Genomic DNA, 21,204 nt, shown 5'->3' with positions numbered 1-21,204 from the left:
ACCAAAAAAAGTAAGAGAAACTGTTTTTTTCCAGTTCATTCTTTTCTCTCACATGCCACATGTGGTCCAGAACTGAGCAACATGATGGGCCATTCAAGTATGGGAAGGAAGTACTTGACTTGTATTTCTGTGAGTCTGCAAAGCAGAAATTATGAGTAAAAATCCAACACTATGAAACTGAAGAGAATAGAGATGGGAAAGTACAGTGTGCTTATAGTTTGATAGATATTTTCCCTTTCACCAAAAATACCTTTAGCCCCCCCAAAACCAAAACAAAATAAACAACAAAAAAAAAGCGCACTCATGTCTTCTGAGGCTGTATTTTATTATGATTCATGAGAACTTTTTGCAGGCAAGAACACCTGCTTACATCTTTTCAGGAAGGTCAGATCTGATAATGGATGAACACAGTACCATGATCCTACTGTTGGTCAGTGAGATATGGGGAGATTTTAGGCAAAAAGCAAATAGGTTGAATACAATTTACTGTAATAGTAACTTCTGAAATGCAGTGAACAGGTGATAGAGAAGGAGGAGAAACTGCTGGAAGAGTACTTTGCTGTCCCTTTACCATAAAGGACGACGACAAAATGATGGATCGGTGCTGTGGTCTGAGGATTGCTCCAGTGGTGAGGCTGCAGGTTGTGGCCCAGAATGTGGCTAAAGGTAGGAGCAGGCCATGATTAGACTCCTTCCTGAGGCTGCTTTGGATGCGTGAGCTTCACTAGAGAAGCAGCACGAGCAGCAGAATGAGTGTAAGAAGTCAATGGGAACAGCAGTTCAGCATGAGGACAATGTAGGATGAACTTGTTTTGAAGGGCTTTAGCCCTGTTCTCCCACACTGTGCAGCCGATGATCGGACTGCAATGTATTTGCTCTCTCAGTGTAATTGCTTCAGTTCTCACCAGTGAAATAGTGCAGGAGAAAGAACATAGAGATCGTAAGGATTATGAAGAAAAATAAGTGTTCTTGAGGGCTTTTTCCTTAGTATAATTTTTTTATTTTTCTTCCCATTATCTGGCAAGCTGTATTTGTAATTTACCTATGCTACAGACTGTAATACCTCATGGTGTGATGTTTCACATGTGATAAATCATGTGACTTTTGAAGGCAAATTATGCTGAGTTAAACAGTCTGTTGATCCATTGTCACAGTATTTGGAGAATAAGAGAAGTATCATGCAGCTAAATTGCTAACATAAGTAGGTATGTATGGACATAGTGAGTAGTGTTGTCTTCCTCAGATTACCCAGCTAACCATGAACTTGCTTTCTGGCGATTGTGCCAGAACATTAGGATGTAAATGCACTCGGATTCCAGGAAGGTTGTATGGATTCAGGCTGGCAAGGAGAAGTTTGGTCTCTGGGGTTAATATGAGACTATAAACATGCACCACTCTCTTCTAAATGTGAGAGCTTGTCCAGGCCTCTGGCAAGCCAGTGAATTCTGCAGTCACTTTTGTGATTCTCCGTGCTCCATCAAAATCTCGTAAATGGTCAAGTGGCACATTCACCGTGGTTATTTCCAGCATGGACTGTGAAGTCTATTTGATCAGTCTTCAGTTTTGGAGACTTCAGTTTTAACAACTTGGGTATAAAACACTGCAAACCCTCTGGTAAATATCCACCTGGTTTACCTGTTTAAAATGTGACTGACTGGGGTGAGCAGTTTCTGAATAATAACTACCATCTGGCCTTATGATGGTATGGCATGCAGGTGTCTGGTCTTAGATGTGAGATCTACTGGAGGAATTAAGGGGGCTCTATCTATTAACTTGACCTACTTAACTTTGCAACATTTATGTTTGGGTTAAGTGATAGCAGACAGGTGAGTAGCAAATTTAACTCTTGCCAACTCTTGAGTATCGATGCTGACAGGGCATAGGGAAGAGCCACAACAGAGAAGATGGGGAGTGCAGGGTTCTCTCTCATGTATGGTAAATCAGAGTTGGGATGGCACAGTTGCCGCACCACAAGGAGCTGTGGGACTCCTGGCAAGAAATCCAGCCCAGCCTGTCCTGGTGCAAGAAGGCATGAAAACAGTAGATATGAAAGGCTTTGAGCTGAGGATGCCCTGTCTGCACTAGGCAAGTCTGGGCTATCTGGATTGATGCAGAGTCAAGATTAAACAGTGTAGTCCACTTTGATTTACGAACTTTTGCATAAGATATATGGAGACCTTAGCTGACATATGTGCCCTCTCATGTGCTGTAAATTAAATGAGAAATTAATGAGGTGATGCACTAATGAGTGAGAAATAAACTGAAGAAAAAATGACACCATGTTAAAAGGCATGGATAAGGCTAAATCCTAGATATGAGAAAACTTTGTATAACTGATTTGAAGAGGAACAGGTGTCATTAACTCCTTGAACATTTATGAACTTGTTCATAAATTCTGATGCTACTTTTTGTACCTTGTAAGTCAGTAATGCTGTAATTTAAGGGAATAATGTTTTCCATATATTTGAAGTATGCATTTTTTAGGTTTCACGATTTCCAATCCCAACTTTTGATGGATGCATAGTAGTAATTTTTAAAATATTGAATGATAAAAATCACACTGAAGAATTTTTGTAGAAATTACTTACTGCCCTGGAATTAATGTGGAAATAACAAATGTATCTTTCATCACTAAATTTGAGCATTGATTCTTTGTATTTCACTTATTCTAAACAATTTTTTTGTCTCTAGAGGTAGATCCTGACTAATCCTTTGCTGCGCTGATTTTGCTGGGACAACACATACATGTTTGGTGATTTCAAATATGAGTAAGGGCAACAGGCTTGGGCTTGTACTAATTTTGATGAATAATTTTGCCTTGAGAATGACAAGTTGTGTTAGCACTTTTCACTTTATAACATTAGGCAGTCAAAGATGTTAACTCTGTGCAGGGGAGTCAGCATTAGGCAGTGTTTGGAACTGCTTATAGGGAGCTCTCTGATGCCTAGTCTCAGCAGAAACTCTTAAAAACCTTTCTGTATTTTTATTTTAATAAAAGAAATGTGTGATTGAAGAGCAAAATGTTGAAAGGAATTTCACTGTAATAGCAAAATGTCCTTTCTTTCATTTTACCCACTGAGTTCTTAAATAAAGATATGCCTTTGCCAGTTCCTTTTCATTTTCTTGGTTCTTAGTTGGCGTAATGACAACAAGAGTTGTCCTGTGTGTGTATGGTGAGGGGAGAAAAAGTAGAACCCCACTGGTAAGAGATTTTTGCAGTTGTCTTTTGTGGGTTCACAAGTGTTGCAAAAGATGCAGTCTTGGCTGATTTCCTGTTTTTTTAATTTATTTTCTTTATACATTTATTTTGCCATTGAGGGAGGGGTTGCAATATTATGTCAGGAAACAGCCACAAGGGAAGAGAAAAACTAGAAATTTAGTTGTAACATTTTCCCCGGTAGTATTAGTTAAGTCCTTCTCTGTCTTGGTCAAGTCAGGGACTGGTTTTGAAGGAAAGGCTTTCAGTTCTTCCAGTGGATTGAGGTTCCAAGGAAGGGGATTATAACAGTCATATTGAGATGGATGTTACTCTCACTTTTTGTTGTATTAGCATTATCAGATTTATTCCTTCTGGTTTAATTCACTGAATTAGAGAGCTCTGAAAGGGAATGGAGTATCTTATTTTCTTGCCACTTTGGCAATTTTACCATGCACTTTTTTGTATTACATATTTCTTACCTAGTAAGTATAGCCATTGTCTGAATCTTACATTCATCCTCTGCTTTTGTAAGGTAGGCTTGTTAGTCTTTTATTATTTAGGGCTCATACATTATCACATCTAATGCACCCTTTTTGTTTTTCTTTGTTTTTAGCTCCTTGGCTTTTGAACAGTCCTGCTAACAGAACTGGAATTGAAAAATTGAAACATTTTACTGCTGTTTAAAGTTTTTCTGATTTGTAGGTGGATGTGTTAAGATGCTAGGTTTGAATCTGCAGGTTAATGAGTAAAAAAGAGCATGAAATTTCCTGATTTTCTTCATGGTAAAAAATACAGAGCTTGCTTCTTTTTTTGTTTGTTTTGTTTAGGTTTTTTTTTGTTTTGTTTTGGTTTGGTTTTTTATTTGTAAATTTTCCAGGAAACATTACATGCTTTGACAGAATTCAGAGGACTGGGAGGATTTGTCTGAAAACTAAAACTTCTTGATTTGAAAAATGTTACTGTAGTCCTGCTCTGACATTACAATCTGGATGCCTACTGGCCCTATTCTGCAAGGCTGAGACTGCCTACCACTTTTGACACTATGCCATGATCTTTCCTCTTTGAAGGGAGTGCTGAAAGTAGGGAATTCCTCAAAGTGATCTATCATCAGAATTCTCCTTTAAATGGTAAGTCGAGTAGATAGAGATCTGCCACATAAAGCAGATAAGGTGGAGATACAATGAAATGCTAAAGTAGCATTTCTTAATAGCATTTTATGTTTTCAATCAAAATATTTTGGTTGGTAAGTTTGGCTTTTTGGTAAGAAAAGTATACTTGCAGAACTGCATATTTAGACATGCCAACCCCCCCCCCAGACAATCCAACCAGAAAATGTTCAGCTGAAAACCTTGTTTCCCATCAAAAATAGATGTAGTGGAAAATTTTCAGGCAGCCCTATATTTAACCTCCTTGGATCAAAATTTGGTTGTTGGACTGAGAGAGGCTTGCAGAGTGTTTTTGCTGCTTTTGTTAGGGTGTCTGTTTTTTCACTCATGACATCTGCCTGCTTTTCAAGCTATATTCAACCTTGTTATAATTCTTGCTATTGCAGCATTTTCCTGTGCTCAGAATGCTAATTCCCACTGGACTCAACTTGCTGGGGTATGTGCAAACTCAGTTACTTTCAAGGGGTGCGTCAATCTTGCCCTTTTTTTTTTCCATTTTGGTTGTGTTTTAATAAGAAAATATGAGTGCCATAGCCACTGAACACTGACTATGCACAAAACTGCATCACTGCAATACAGTTCCTAGTTCTTTGCCCAGGGCAGCCTTGCTTTGGCATGTTGTGGATGTAAAAGTATATGTAAGTTTAAGGGATAATTGGCTAAGTGTTTGAAAGAGAAGACCCATTGAACAAGATAAATAGATAAATCACATCAGTCTCAGGAATTTCTGAGGGGAATATAGTTGAAGGGCTAGGGAGTTATTCTGGAAAAATACTATATTTGATTTATTTGCTCATGCTTTCTTCTCTTGATTCTGACTTGTGACTGCTTTTGAAAGCAGGATACTGAGCTAAATGGTCCTTTGATCTGAATTGCCATAGCCATCCTTGGGTAAGAAGTACACCAATGAATAAGTGTGGACTTTGGCAATCTAGAGTTCAGCAAAATTTATCAGAAATTAAATTATTTTCTCCAAAAAAAGTGTAAGCCAATCACAAAAGTATGAGCATAGGGATATAGAATTTTCCCTGAATAGATTGTGATTCTGGAAGTCTCAAGCTTTGTGTTGATTTTGTTTTTCCTTTGGAGCTTTCATTTATCTTTTGCTGCTTTTTGTAGCAGTAAGAATTTGCTACAACTGTCTTAAATACAACTGTGAACCTTTTTGTGTGTCCTTCCAATGTTGGGGAGTAGAATGTAAGTGCACTCCTGCAGAGTTCACTGGACCTTGTATTATGTCAAGAAAACAAAGCAGATATTAAAATTCAGGGAGGAAAATTGTTAATATGACCTACATTAGTTCAGTATGTGTTATGTTTTGTCATTAGTTCAGTGTTAGAATGCAGCTTGCAGCCAGAATCTATCACCAACTGGCAACATGTGGTGTTTCTTAAGCAAAAGTTGATTGTTATCCTTTATTGCTTGTTTTGAATGTTAACACTCTTACAGAAATACCTTTCCAGACAATTTTAACTTTGTTTTCATGGCAGTTTAGTTTAGTTCGCTTCGTGACTGCTAAGCAATACTGCGCTTTTTCACTCTTCACAGGCATTAATGATCAAATCTGTAAATGGGCATATGCTTAGTTTTGTAAGACAGCAGCTATTTTTTTCTATATTTTTAATAAACTCTTCACAATTGTTATGATTTCCTGAAAGTATATATATTTATTTATACTCCCATGTGCTTAAGTTTACTTGGGAGTTATACTGATCAAACTAGGTGGTGTCTCTTTTATTTCTCTTCCTGACATGGTAGACACTTTTTATTCAGATTTCTGTCAGCAGAATTTTTTTATAGTACATTATCAGTACTAGAAGTTTCCTTTCATAATAAAAGCTCCCTTTCATTATCTTAGAATTATTAAAAATAAATATTGTCAAGAAAATATAATAGCCTGACAATGTTTGAAAGGAAGGAATAGTTTGAGTATCGTTGAGAAAGAGATTCATCATACTTGAACCCAAATCACGGCAGGAAAGACAATGGAGAAAGGAAAGCAATACTGAAGCATGAGAGCTCCTATGGTACTGCTTTCCAGCTGCTCATATATGGAACCTACTTTTGGAAGCTACATATTCAATCAGTATTATTCCAAATAATCATTGTCCAATTTTAGTACATTGAAATTCATGAGTTGAAAACATAGCAAAAAAAAAAGTTCATGTTTTCTAAAAAATGCAGTAAAATATGTAAATTGTTTTAAAATTAATTTAGAAATTTTGTGAAGTGAAAGGAGATATTGTAATCTTGTCTTCAAGGTATGTCAAGAATAGCAGAATAATGCAACCTCTCTCACATACTTTGTATTCCTTAATGAGAATTTTTATGATAATGCAAAGAAGTGAGAAGCAAATAGAGTTGCCAAATATGTCCACTCTTGAAACTGGAAGAATTGAGGGGAGTAATTGCAAGCAAAATAAACATGTGTTCACAATTAATTGTACTGCCACTATTAAATTTCTTTAATTTTAGTAGTAGGTAGTAATTACTTTAATGTCAAAAACCAAGAGATGATTACATCCTGCAGAACTTTTTCATACAAAATAGTCTATCCTCGTGTCAGTGATCCTGCTTACTTTAAAGTGTCTGCTTGCTTGAGAAAAGGTTTGTCAAATCAAGTCTTAAAATGGGAGAGATTAGGAAACAACTTGCAGGAAGAGTTAATTTTATGGATGTGGGGCAGAGAATGGACAATGAATATCACCATCTTTTCAGAGTTTGGTACTTATCTAAACTGTTTTCCTTACGGGTAGTCCTTTACTGGCAGGAAATCTGTGAAGGAGTCAGTGAAGGAAAATGCTACGGTAAGATATGCATAAAGAATCTCGTGCCAAAACCCAGAGTTAAGGCATGTATCTTCTACAGGTTTAGGAAATTAGGGGAATTAACTGAAAAAGTGTTTCTGTGCTTAAAAAGCCCCCTGTCACTGTGTATATCAGTCTCTTGTCCATTTTGTACAGCTTCTTGTGCTATCTCACTGGCATTTTTGAAACAACCACTATTTTTATAAGATTCACCTGTTTGGTTTGAGATATAAGAAATAGTTGTTATTTTCATGGGTAGTAAATCTGAATGTAATAATTTTCACTTTTGAATAAGCTGCTTCATTCTATGTGTAAAACAACATAACTTCAATATGCTTGGTTTTGCAATTAACAAATGTCAAGTTGATCAAAAATATCTTCTCTAGTACAATGCATGGAAATTAGGCTAGACTGTGTTGCAGAATAATGTGATTATAATGATTTCCTTGAGAGAGCACAAAAGCAGCATCTAAGTTTCAACTGACGTTTATTGACACACAGCATCCGTTGGGAGCCCCATCAAACTTCCTATTCTTTTCTGTTTACCACCTCCTGCTTTTATTTACAGTCAGCATATCTGTTAATTAGCCGCTGGTAGAGCCAGTTCTTCTAAGAAGATCTCTTGTCTTCCTGGTGATGGCCCCATGAGGTGACCATGTACACACAGTCTGTGAGTGAATTAATCTTTAACTCATTAATTTTAGTGTCTGATTCTGGAATGTTTAACTGCTGGCTTGGTTTCCTGCTCAGCAGTTTGTATTTGGGGGATTGTGGTCCTTGACTTCCACTGACTTAAGTGTCATGAACACATCCCAGTGAGCTTTCAGCTTCTCGTGGTGACCTCACTTACATTGTTGTAGTTTTTTGGTTTCCTATGATTGGACCAGAATAAGATAAGACATTGGTAACTTCCTCTGTGTCACTGCAGTTATTTACCTAGTTTTCATTGCACTTTCGCAGAATAATATTATTCCTTCCTTTCTTCAGCTATCTCTGTTGCACAATAACCGAGTGCAACCTGAACCTCACAAGAGGATACTCTGTAGGGTACCATCCTGTTTTACAGAGTCTGTTAGAGCTTGTGGTGATGTGAGGCTCTTTAGCCACAGTCTGAATGCTAGAAGTGATGGTTGTAGTGCACATCTCTCACAGCATGGCTTGTTTATTAGAAAAGAAAAAGGTTGTAGCTGTATTTGCAGGAAAAATTCTGGAGCATGATTCAGAGATCTCTCACCCAGGCCTCCTATGTGTGCTAGAAGTGCTTTGAGAGGTGTGAGCTGATCTGTGAATCTCACTGGGGTGTTACAGATCTTGTAGTGTCAGTGTTAATGGTTGTGTTTTTTTCACCTGAAGCTTAAGAAAGGAATGACTGGGCCACTTATCTGCACAGTCAATTGTAGGTAATGTCTTAGTGATGACCAAGTTCCTCACTTTTGCCAGAATGCCACGTTTTCCTTCTCTGTCCTCCCGTTGAGAAGTAGCCAAACTCTAAAGATTTAAGCAGTTACAAGTACCCTTGAAATCCTGCCCAGAGCAAGTGCAAGTATTGAAAGCCATAAAGTACACGCTCTGGTAGTGTGAACCTTTTCATAATTTAATGAGTGCTTTGCTGATAAAAATTCACTACTTCAGTTAAAAAAAACCACAAACAAACCAGTAATAACACTTAATAAAAAACAAAACAAACCCAAACCCAAACCACACAAAACCCAGCACAATCCTTGGAATACATCCAGTTTTTATTCTGGAAAAGTAGCTCAAAGGAGTGGACTCTTTAGTGTGGAAGTATTTTTGCTCATCTAAAAGAACTGTATCCCATTGTCTTCTTTTGTGGATAGGCACACCCAGTTAAAGTAATTTAGTTATACAGGAACTAGAAACTCTAATTCCTTTAAATCAAATTCCTAATACATCCAAGTGTCCGGGATGCTATGAAAAGAGATACAGAATTAGAAATAGAAGCTGGATGTTTGCTGCTGATGGCTCATGTCTTTGAAGAGTTAGTGGTGATGCAGTGACAAAATATCAATGAGAAATTATTAATGAAAGTTTCCACTGTCTTTGTAATACGCCATTGCTGACTGATCTGTTAATGTTTCATGGGGAAAGTTGACACTGAGAGGAAGTGGTGGTTGTTATTTCTTCAAATCATGTTAACTGCTTTTACTTACTTCGTGGTTGAAGGATAGAGAGAGAATTAGGTGGCCCTTCATCAGTGTTTTGTAGGTACTATTTAAGCCATCCTTGTTCAGGAGGAGTAAAGGAGAAGCTCCTTTGCGATTAATACACTGTCATCTTTCAAATCTTATCAAAGCAGCACCAGAATTTGTTTGCACAGATTTCCTTTGACATGCAGCCTCAATAAATATGGAAATTACAATTTAAATCTTATTTTTTTTCTTGCAAAGCAGTGCAGTGCCCAAATTCATTGAATGTCAACTTTTATTCTTTCATATATGCAAATTTTATTAACAATATGCATAGTTAAATTTAGCTGTAAACTCCAGTAAGGGATTTTGCTTTGTTTATTGTCCAAGTCAATATGTCTGTGGAGAAAACCTCCTGCTGTGCAGGAATACATAGTCAGCTACTTGGAAAAGTGGAAAGTTTAATTATGAGAGTTTATTCTGAAAAAAGGTAGAACAAGCACTGGTTTTTGGGTTCAGTTTTTGTATTGTGACTTCAGCTAGCAGAAATTTAACATACATGGTATATTTTGACAGTAACTGTTCTCAGACAAACCACTTGGTTTTTCTTTAAACTGGTCATCTATGAAACTGAGGGATTCTATAAGAAAGTAGAGGTCATGAATAAACGATGCATTTCTTAAACTCACAAGGTAGATCATGACACAAATAAAATCCAAGTGTGAAGGAAAAGCATAAACATGTATTGCTGACAATATCTTCATTAAAATATGCTTTATCCTATGAAGATATTAGTGTCAGGTTGGCTGAAAGATGCAAATTTCCCTTGTTGCTCTCTCTTAAGTTGTTTTGATTTTTGTCCATGGTAACAGTGAAGTGCCTTTATACAAAGTTTTTGAGTGGAAGGGTAAATTATTGCTGGGGAATGTGTGTTAAAAATGATATCCCAACATATTCTCATACTTAGAGAACTCTTCAAGACTGTAGTTACTGGAGTGGTTCCCATGTGTTTGTTTTTTCATAAGTCATTTACATGGAATACATTTTATGTAGCTATCTAAAAAAACCCCAACTGCTTAAAAGGAAAGTGTTTCTCCCACCTACCTGGAATATATGTAATACTGTAATAATCTGTATTTCTCCATGTGGTTCGGTGCATGTTTCTGCTTTCTAAGCCTGTTCAAATGTAATATGAAGAATGATTTCATGATAATTCTACTATGGATGATAGTAGTTAGCTATACTTCAGGCCAATAAAATTTTTTAAAATGTTGTTATGACTAATACTTGGTTTGCATAACTTTCATCAGGTGTGAAATCATGTTCTTTTTTTCTTTTTTTCAGACTGTGTAGGACTGATCCATAACCTGAGTTAGTAGGTTCTACAGTAATACAAATGGTACATGATAATTGTGTGTGAAGAAAGGCTGGCAGCTTTACAGAGGAAATTTCTGAACCTGTAGGTAAGTTCAGAATAAGCAATTGCCTGTAACTCCCCTTCCCCCATACTCTGTATTTTCACCGTACAACTGCTCTTCTAATGCTTTTACTGAGTCTCACTAAATGGTCCTGTGTGGGGGACATTACATGTATTTATGGTAAAGTGAGAGTTTTGTTCTGAGTCACTGGTGCATCAAGAGTTTCTTCGTAATGTTCTTCTGGTTGCCTAATGCAGTGAGACAGGCACATGAGAGGCACATACACTGATGCCTCATGGTAGTGGTCCTTGAACCTGAATCCTAAGAGATGGGAAGGTGGCTAATTTCCTGTAGAACTGAGTGGAACTTTATGTTCCTAAGTAGGATTTAGGAGCCTAAATACCTTGGAATTCTCCATGTATAAATCTTAGTTGCAATATAGCCTCTTAATTCCCCACATATCCCTGCATTCTTCTGTACATGTTTCTTGTTGGCTTTTTACTGTTAATTGGCAATTTGGATGCTTAATTATGCTTCTGTTTTGGGAGATGTTTCTTCCTAGTCTTATCCTGTATTTCTTTGGACTATCTGTTCCTTTTCAGCTCTTTCCACTCTTATACTTTCTGTACGTAATAAAGGCACCAGCAAACAATTTCCAGTGACTATCTTCCCTATTACAATGGCATGTATGAAACATGAGGCTGTTGGTATTAACAGAGTTAGCTACCTTGTAAAGATGCTATAAAAGGAAACATTAAGGCTCAAAATTGACAGGGATTTGACTATTTTGTCTGTTCAATCTGTTTTTTGACAAATGTATGCTCAATATGCAAGTTGCATATTAGCCAAATTCTACTTCTTTTGACTGACAAAAAGTGTAGGGTGAGGGGTGTGTGCCGCAAGTAGTTAAATAGTACAAAACCTTGTCAGTCTAATGCTTTTGTCACAGAAATTACTCTGCTGTTTGCTCTTCTGAAGGTAGTAACAGTAAATCCGAGCATAAATAAAAATAGCCCTTTCTTCCCATGCAGGACTTTTAACTTAGTTTTAGGAGTAGGATACAGTTTGAGTAATGATTTAAGTGCTTAGATATCACAGATTGATTTTTGATTGTGAAACATGTTTTCTTTCTATATATTCAATAAAAGAACATTAATTAATTAAAGAAATTAATGTGGTTGACTGTTTCTTGTGTCTCAGAGATTCGTGCTGCTTGGCTAGTCGGTGGCTGTGAGTGTTGCATGTGTAAGTAGTTAGAAACACTTTGTTTTATTAATGCTGATTTTTATCACAAACATCTTAGTTTGTACTGAAGAACACCCCAGGTGGACCATGGCCCTTGCACTCCACCTTAGTGAGGGGTGCTTTCAAAAGGCCTTTTGTTGCCCCATCAGTGAAAGGCCTAAACATTCCATAAACAGTTTATAGGATCAGAGAGCAACTGAACTGGAGATGATGAGAATATGGTAAAATAGGTCAGGAACAAGTACAGGGTTGCTGATCCTTGAGGGACACTGCAGCACTGCCTGTGACAACATGGCTTTTTCCAGTCTTTAGCTATGGGGCTGTTGCCTAATGTCATATGCTAGATATATATATTTAATTATGAGCCTTTATTTAAAAGTTGTCTAGCTGCTCTCAGCTGGTATTGTTAACTTTCTACCTAACTGTGATGATTAAAATGTTTGCACTTGGTCTTCTTTCCCGATCGGATGCCTATGGGAACTCAATCTATAGAATCTCTTCTTAGAATCATCTAAATCTTTCTGAGTGCCAAATACAACCAACTGAAATGTCCATATATTGATAGATTTAAAATTATTTTCAGTTTAATCTAAAAACCACAGCCATTTTTTACATAGAATTGTTAATGCCTCCCATTCACTGGATTTTTTTGTGTTATTAATGTAGTGTAAATAGACATTTTTTACATGGGAATGCAGAATATAAGTGGGTTGTCAACTGATATATTTTTTCCTACTCTATATGTGTTAATACAGTACCACATGAGTACTGTATTAATCAATGCTCATGAGAGATGTTGCTGATGGAAAACATGATCATGGGATTTGACCTCCTTGGAAGCAAGGACTTTTCCAGGTCACAAAAGGCCAAGTATTCAGCTCATGACTAGTGCAGAACTCTTCTTCTGTCACAACAGAAATACTGACACCTGGTTTGCACTTGAAAGTGTTATCAAGGAGGCCTGTCAGGGAGGGTTATGAATTTTTTGCTGACATAGCTATGCCAGCAAAAACTTAGTGCAGAAGCTGCATAAGAAGTTCTTTTACCTGTACATTTTACTTCTCTTGAGGGATAGGTGTAAGTTGCTTGGGAAGAGGAGTCTTGTTAGTGTAATTTCTATATTAACCTTTCTAGCGTAAATCAACTGTAAGCCTCATCCTGTAGGGACTCATATGCAGCTCATATCACTGCACACAGAGATAGTATATCAAAGCTTATGCTTACATCACTCCAAAGAATACCCTCCAGAGCAACTCTAAGAATAGTATGTGTCACCGTCTCCTGCTCATCTTCTTTCTACAGAATTGTCTTACAAGTTGCATGAATAATACCTGAAAATGCATGAATTTTCATGTTTAGCACCTGTCCTGGTGGTAGTTATAGTCTTGAAGGTAGTTTTGGGGCCATATTTAGGAGACAGTATAGACATAACCATTGTTTAACTAACTGGACTACTTGTAGGAAGAAAGGAGGCTGGATGTAAGTATAACAATGAAAAGGAGGGAAGGAAACTCCTTAGCAGTAATGCTTCTAATATGCAACATGCAAATTAAAGGATGAGGAATATTAAAAGTGGAAGCTTCCTTGGGTGAGTCAGTTCCAGGCAAAATAAGCACATGGAAACACTTGGGGGATCAAGATTGTCCTTTGCTGGTGCTACATCCAGGACCATAAATGACGAGTAGTTCTAAAGAAATTGGTAGTGGAACAGGAGAATAGAAATGGTGGGAGTGAACTCAGGTTATGACTTGAAACCTTCCCTTGTCTCTTAAAATGCAGTTCCTGTATGCCTCTAATTATATTTTATTTAGAAATTCTACCTTCTTGGAATTGATGACCTACAGAGTGGGGTCTTAGTGTTTGTCTGCAGGAAGGACTCCCTTTTCTGTTATGGGAGAGAGACACCCAACTAGAAATTACAGGTAGGCTTGAGCATATGCATATTTGGTATTGGTTCAAGTTATTTCATAACATCTGAAATGAAGGTTGGAGCAGATACCAGAATACATTATTTGCACTAGCAGAAATAATGTCCCATCACACTCGGCAGGAATTCAGACTTGTTCTATTTTTGGGCTTGAAACAGGAACAGCTTGAACAAGGTAGGTGATGTTTTATTTGAGACAAAGGTTTCCTTTTTCCTCAAAGGTTTTTCAAGACATGTGGAAAGCCCGTTTCAAATAATCCTGCCAGAGCCAAAGCTGTGTATGTAAGCTCTGTGGTCATGCACTGAGGTTGATTAATCAGGCAAGGTTAATTGAAATTGGTTATTTCACTTCAAGTCCCAGAGACTTACTTTGGAAATGCATGAATTTGTAGGCTTGCAGTCTCCCTGACAGATGAATCTAGTCTTGAGGATTGCAAATTCAATCCCTGCTGTTACCAGTCCAGCCACAGGGGCCATTTAACAAAAGATCCCCGAGTTAATGATTGCTGTTCTATGACAGGGATATTGGACTTATTATACACTGAACACAAAGGTCTCTGATCCATATTCGTGCCTTGTTTCCTGCTTGGGATTCAGCACCACATGGTGGTAACTGTCTGCTTCATGCGGGAAAGCGTTGTGCTGTGATATCAGTGAGCGATAGTATAAGAAGAACATCCATTTTCCGTGAATTTAAACTATTACTGCAGTTAGGTGCAATTATTGAGAATCCCTGTAGAGTTGTACAAAAAATGTTGTCTCTGTCCAAAGATGTTGATTCTGGTAGCAGTGCCAGTCTGACATGCGTAGTTTGGCGTCTCAGTGGCTGCTACAAATTGTACTCTGGAAAATGATAACCAGGACTAGAAGGTATAGTGCTGCATTTCAAGCTCTATTTTGAATATCAGCTGCTTTGTCAAACTATACATGAAATTAAATCAAATTTATATGGTGAAAATATGTTGAAGAGGAACCAACGGAACCAGATGACTTCATAACAAAGAATATTGACTTTGCATATTAACTTCATTAACTTAATGCTGTCTCTTGCGTATTGCAAAATTGTTCAAGTGAGAATAATAGCTTTTGAACTACTTACAGGCTAATAGGTACTGATTGTAGTCACTAAGACTGAATAGCTGTGGCTGTTGATTACACAGATTAAATGTGAGTGCAGTTTTCAATATGGCTGATTTTCAAAAAACAAGTTTTCTGTCCTTCATTTTGACTTTCATGGCTAATGACACTGACTTCTAATATATATTAAATTCTGGGGGTGGGAAATTAAATTCCTCTTCTTCCATCTCATAGTAGAGACATGATTACATAAACATGCCATATGCTTATTTTAAATTGTTCAATACTGAAGCTGTCAAATAAAAGGTTGCATCAGTGGTAATTCCCATACAGTGGGATGTGCTCTGTTTAAACAGCTGATTGGTTATAGATATTTGTAGCATTCACAGCGCTAATTTTTCATGCACTCCATTCTTATGTTTTTTCTCTTCATATCTGAACTGTGTGTGCGTCTATTTGCATCCGCTGTGATTTCTCAGTGAATGCTGGTTCCCAAGTTCTTTCTCTAGTCTCTCTTTTTTTTTTCTCCAGGGCCTAATTATGAAACAGCTTCAAATAAATACAATTTTTTAACAAAAAACATTCTGCTTCCTGTGAACAATGGGCTGAATTTTTCTCTTTATTCTTTGGGAGTTCTTATTCAGTTGGAGTGCTTTGCAGTTGGCTAGGCCTGAGATTTCTGGGAGCTGTAATTGTGTCTCATTAATTCTTACAGTAATGTAGGGTAACTATAAGGAGCATGCAATTAGTGGTCTGGTCAATGAATAGAGCAGTTAATCAGCAGACAAAGGATGGGGCTCAGGACCTATTAGGCTGAAAGGAAGTGTTACTATTGTCACAGGCAGTAGGAATGCATGCAGACATGCCTTAAAGTTGAACTGTTTAAGGGAACTGTGTATGTCTTTTTGCTTAACCAGTTTTCCTACCTATTCCACTACTTGAGAGATATTCATTTAAGCTTGCCTGCTAGGAGTCAGAGACCATAGCGGAGGTTTCGACAGGCTGAACGGACTGCTCAGTGTGTTCTCTCACCTTAACAGAGGTAGCCTCAGGGTTTATCAAAAATAAAAAGTGGCCAAAGAGATGTCAGGCATCCTTAGCTGCTCCTCCTTCTCAGAAAAAATGGTCGGTGAATGTAAAGTTTAAATCAGCCATTGTGTTTATTGTCACTCAGTCATACTCAGCATGTTTGTCTTCATAATGAACCTTGTTTGTTCTGAATGGCTGTGCTGTTTGTTCTGAATGGCTGTGCTTTCAGTGCATGTAAATGTATGCAAATACTCATAACAGTTTAAAAATCGTAGCTCTTATGGTAACAAATAACCTCTCCTACTTTCATGAAGCCCTGACTTTTACTATATGTAGGGTTTAAAATGCAAAAATGACTCGAGCTTTAGACAGTGCTTTGGGTTTTTTGTTAGCCCCAGATCAGAACTTCCAGTGGTTTCCCTTTGAAAAAATATGAACCATATGAATCCTGTGAAATGTTATGACATATGATGATTATAAAGAAAAAAAAGGTTTATCAATAATACACTGCCCTTGAGTAACATATTTCTAGGAAGCATCGCTTCAAATAGAAAGTAATTTCTTAAGTAAAGCAGACACTTGGCATAAAAAAGCAGTAGTTATAATAACTTTTTTTGGGGAAAAAAGGGAATTGAACTTTAATAATTAACTTATATTCAGAGCTTAGTGTTTTTCTCAAAACTGAAAGTAATTTTTAACAGTCTTTGTATTAACAGGTCTGTAGCTTTATCTCTTCTCGTGGTATTCACATCAGCAGCAACGGTTAGAAGAATAAAGTCTCTCAGGCTTTATATTAAGGATTCAATTATTCTGTATAATTAGCCCTGATTTGTTAAATATTTGAAACATTTTCTACTCTTAGGTATGGAACAGTGTACTGGAGTGATCAAAACCACAAATAATTTGTACCTTTACACAGAAAATGCTTTTTTATCAAATAATAAGAAAGATTAAACCTAAGTCTCTCTCTTTTTCTGTTTGGATTTTATTCCCACAAGAAATATCAGTTTTGTCCACAATCTCTTGTGTATTTCTATTCCCTGGAAATACAAAGAGGCCATGGATTCTGGTATAAATTAGGTAGATTTAATGAAATTTATGAGTTGTAACTTGTGCCTTGAATATAAAATACTTGAGTGAGGCATAAGGTATTTTGCTCATGCCATTATTGTCACCTGTCTGTTTTTTCATTCTTCTCTGCCTGTTTTTGAAACACTTAGGAGCTGTGGAGTCTTGGGAATAAGTTTCTCTATGCTATACACGGGAAATGTTTCCAAGGTCATTTTTTTTTGAAGTGTTTTCTTTTAAAGAAGCAAGGTGGACTTACCCTGCAAAATGATGGTATGACTTCCACACTCAGAAACTGGCTCTTACCTAATATATATGCTACTTTTCCATTTAATTAGGAAGTGATTTCTCTTCTGGTGTTAGGCAGCATCAAAAAAGTTGTTGCTCAGTATCATTGTTAAAGGTTTAATGGGAATTACCTTTTTTTCTCGTCCAGTAAAGTTTTTCCTATTGAAACACAGATTCACTCATGGGGGACTATATATGTGGAAGGGATCTTAAATAAAGTCACTGAATTATTATTTGGAAGAGTAGCATATTAATTATGGTCTTCCATAAAAGCACAATTTTGTGACTGGAATGGGCATTATAATGGAAATGATAAATACTCCTTAATTTGTGAAGATTGATGAAAGGTTTGTAACCTTGTAAATTAAGAGGATATCTATCTCTGTATCTCTCTCTTTACATAGACACACATATATTTGTACTTAACATTGAGAGCTAGTGTTGGTCTGGTGGACAGTGTAAGGTAAGGTAAATGAAACAACTGTGTTGCTGTTTTGGGAACTTCTTTCTTAGTATGGTGTGAATCTTATCTGGTGTACCTGGCCTGTTGTACAAGTCTCCAGTGTGCAAGAATCCTAGAGCAGAAAAAGGTTATTGCTGCTTAAAAAGAATTTATACCAATGTAGTTTAAAGTGCATTAGTTTTAAAGAAATCCTTTTGCATGTGTCCTGTTTTTTCTGGTGCAAGATGACATTACTGTAACACAAAAACATGTATCTTGCTCTCTAATTTAAGCTAGTAGTCCATGCTTCTTCGTCTGTTGTCAGAACAGAGAGAAAATACTGCTTTGTGGCCAGTTGTCCCACCTATTTTAAACTTTGTTCATGAGTACTTTTATTCTTTAAGTGGCAGGTCTGATCTTGTTGAATTTGAAGCTTGATCTGGTACTGTCACCAAATCACCCTCACATTATGAAAGAGAGCAGCTCTCTTTTACATAAAGTTACAGTGGCTGGATAGTCATCCAAGAAATGTCTGAGTGGGCTTGCATCCATGTTGTGCATTGCCTTGAAGGTTACCCTGTCTCCTAGAGTAGGGGCTAGTGTGAGGTAGCACAAGAAAATAGTTCTAGTCCATTAGTGGCTTTACATAATATGAAATGGTTTGTCAGGAATTTGAACCAGAAACAATTCAGTGACCTACAAGAGAATATGGAGTGTTGGTGTGCAGCATGTTTGGTGTGATTTCTCATATCAAATGAGCTGCTGTGTAGGCTACTTACTGCAACTGTTGTATGACATTTTGTATATACAGTTTCTTTAGCCAACCTGCCTGAAAGAGCATGAATTAAAGTTGCTAGGAGCAAGGAAAGGTAGTCTTTCTGAAAGCTATGCTGAAAGAAAATTTTTTGTGACCGTTGTTCCTCATTTCACTGGAATCTATACTAAAGTCAGAAGTAAAACATCTCCTGACCAGGAATTGTTCCAGCTGTGTTAGAATTGTGATGATTGGGGCCATCTATGTACAACTTAGAAATTATGACTGACATTGGGACATTGTTATTATATTGCAAAATCTCTCTGCATGTCTGCTTTAGCTCCCAAATGCTTGGTGGCAGGATAATGGACACTGTACTTTGTGAACAGGTTTTGACTTGCATATGAGAAGGACTGGTGGCATTGAGGAGTCTTGTTTCCTTACAGAGACCTAGAAAATGCAGTGCAGAAAATATCCACATTGACAATAACACAGAGACAGAGAGCAAATAAACTTTTTTTTTTAAAGAATGAAATAAGTAACAGAAGGACCAGAGAAAGGTAGGGGAAGTGGTTTGACTCCAAAGGTGCCATATGTCCTAAAGACAAGTCCTGAAATGTATGAGAGGGGTTTTAGACAGTATGAACTTCTCCCATGAAGTCCAGTGATCAGAATTTGCTCAGAGCTGGCACACCTCTGTTTGAGTCCAGGCCACTGTTGCCTGCTATAGCTGCATCAGCTTTGAGTTTCATGTGATCCCTGAGTTGCACATAACTTTCTTCCTATCCACATTTATGTCTTACTATCACAAACTAGGAACAGTCATACAGGATCAGACTAAACATCTGTCTAGTCGGGTATCCTGTTTCTGACAGTGGCCTGGGGGAGTGCATAAGAAAATGTCAAGCATGTAATGATCTCTTCTTGGTGTACTCTCTACCTTCTTCTGAATCATGGTTTTGGGACTTCCTGAGCCAGAGATAATGCTAACATTTTTCATCTCTCTTTGCAGTTCTATTAGTGGTGCAAGCCTTGGAAACTTATGTTTTGTTTAAAACCATTTTCTCATTTTCTTTTATGCAGTATCTTAGACAAGCTTTCTTTCATAGAATGAACTGTAAAGCTCATACATCTTTTCCCCCTGTTTAAACTCCTCTTTGGATTTCTCTTCTTCCTTGACATCTACCAGAATAAGTTTTTTGCTAATTTATTTGTATTACTCTATTAGTTATCTGTCCATTAAAGTGAGGGAAAGGGTGGGGGGGTCCCTAGGGAACTGCTGGCTGTACAGGCTCCAGGAAGATGGCTCCATTTTAGCTGCTCTGCTAGAGAACAGGGAGGAGTTAAGGTGCTCAGTCCAAGACAAAATTTTTAAAACCTAACAATTCCAGGAGCCTTCAACTCCAACAACCTCGTATTTCTCTGCAAGACAAACTTGTGCAACCCAGGTCACAATATGACAGGAAGCAAGCCAATTGCCACTGACACTGCTTTTGAATGATGTGGATAATCAAACAGTCAAATAATTTATTTGGCTTCTGGTAAACAGCAAGTTGTGGCTGGTTCTTTTCTAAATCAAGCCTTGTCTGAAAAGGATAAATGGTGCTACACTGCAAACTGCCTTCGCTTCCCCTTCTTTGCAGCAGGAAATAAATATGTCTGTGGAAGAACTGTAGGGTGAGCAAACACAATATTAAGCCAGGAAATGTTTATGCAAGAGCATGTGAAAACCTGAAGGAAAATGTAGATCTGAAAAAATCCCATACCCAGCAACTACTTCCCCCTCCTCATCAAATGTAAAGCAGTTTAAATTTTCTTGGTAGTTTAGTGCACATCATATTTAATAAAAGACCCAAACCCCAGCTTCTAGTAGTACTACAATTCTGAGTTAGATCAGTTCTTTTTCATGTCAGTATTTGCTGCTTCTCTTGGAGAACTCGATAGGCCAGTATTAGTTTCAGAAGGAGTGGATCTGTATCCTTTCCATCTGTAGATCTATAACTCTCTTGACTCCTACATTTGAAAAAATAGCCCTTACTACTAAACTGTTATAACTGTAATAATTCTTACTATGGAAATTCTTATCTAGTTGGAAAAATGTAAGTGGGTAGAAGGTGATCTCTATAATCTTAATACATGGGAAAGAATCAGGAACGATTACTAAGTCATTCTTTGTCACATAGTTGCTAAATCAAGTTCTGATATAGGGTTTATAATTTTTTTATTTCTACTTTTCCATGCTGATAGTTTTAAGTGAAGCAATTAAGCCTCTGGAAAACAAGATACAGTCCATGTGTCAGCTAATCCAGTGCTGACCCCAACTTTCTAGTCTCTGTGGGAAGGTTCTCTTCTGCTTCAACATCTTGTCAGCTACTTTGAATGTTCTTAATCCTACTCATATTTTGTGGTATAGGCCAGGCCAAAAATATGTTCTCATAATTCAGACCAGGCAAATTAGAAGATATTAAGGCCCATGTTGAAAGGGTTTCCCTTCTAGGCAAACTTGTTATTGCTCAAATGTTTCACAGTGAAAGCAATGTATTGTTCCTCCTCTGTGTCAAAGCAAAAATAGTCTAGAATCACCTGCTTTTCCATTGTTCCCCTTCAGTTCCAGTTCTCAATAATTTCTGATGCCAT

The 21,204-nt window shown here is 37.3% G+C and overlaps 1 long non-coding RNA gene across 3 annotated transcripts in view; it reads left to right on the top strand.

The window, feature by feature from the left end:
* The first annotated feature begins 3,182 nt into the window (after positions 1–3,182).
* LOC139674476 (uncharacterized) overlaps positions 3,183–21,204 on the top strand; it is a 204,013-nt gene continuing 185,991 nt past the window's right edge. For all 3 annotated transcript variants that reach the window (XR_011698299.1, XR_011698298.1, XR_011698297.1), the window contains exons 1-4: positions 3,183–4,326; positions 4,752–4,801; positions 7,741–7,842; positions 10,664–10,782. This is a non-coding gene — a long non-coding RNA (uncharacterized lncRNA). The remainder of the gene's footprint in view (positions 4,327–4,751; positions 4,802–7,740; positions 7,843–10,663; positions 10,783–21,204) is intronic.

This window comes from Pithys albifrons, chromosome 7, assembly GCF_047495875.1.
Source record: "Pithys albifrons albifrons isolate INPA30051 chromosome 7, PitAlb_v1, whole genome shotgun sequence".
NCBI lineage: Eukaryota > Metazoa > Chordata > Aves > Passeriformes > Thamnophilidae > Pithys > Pithys albifrons.
This window is presented reverse-complemented; position numbering and strand designations above follow the sequence as displayed.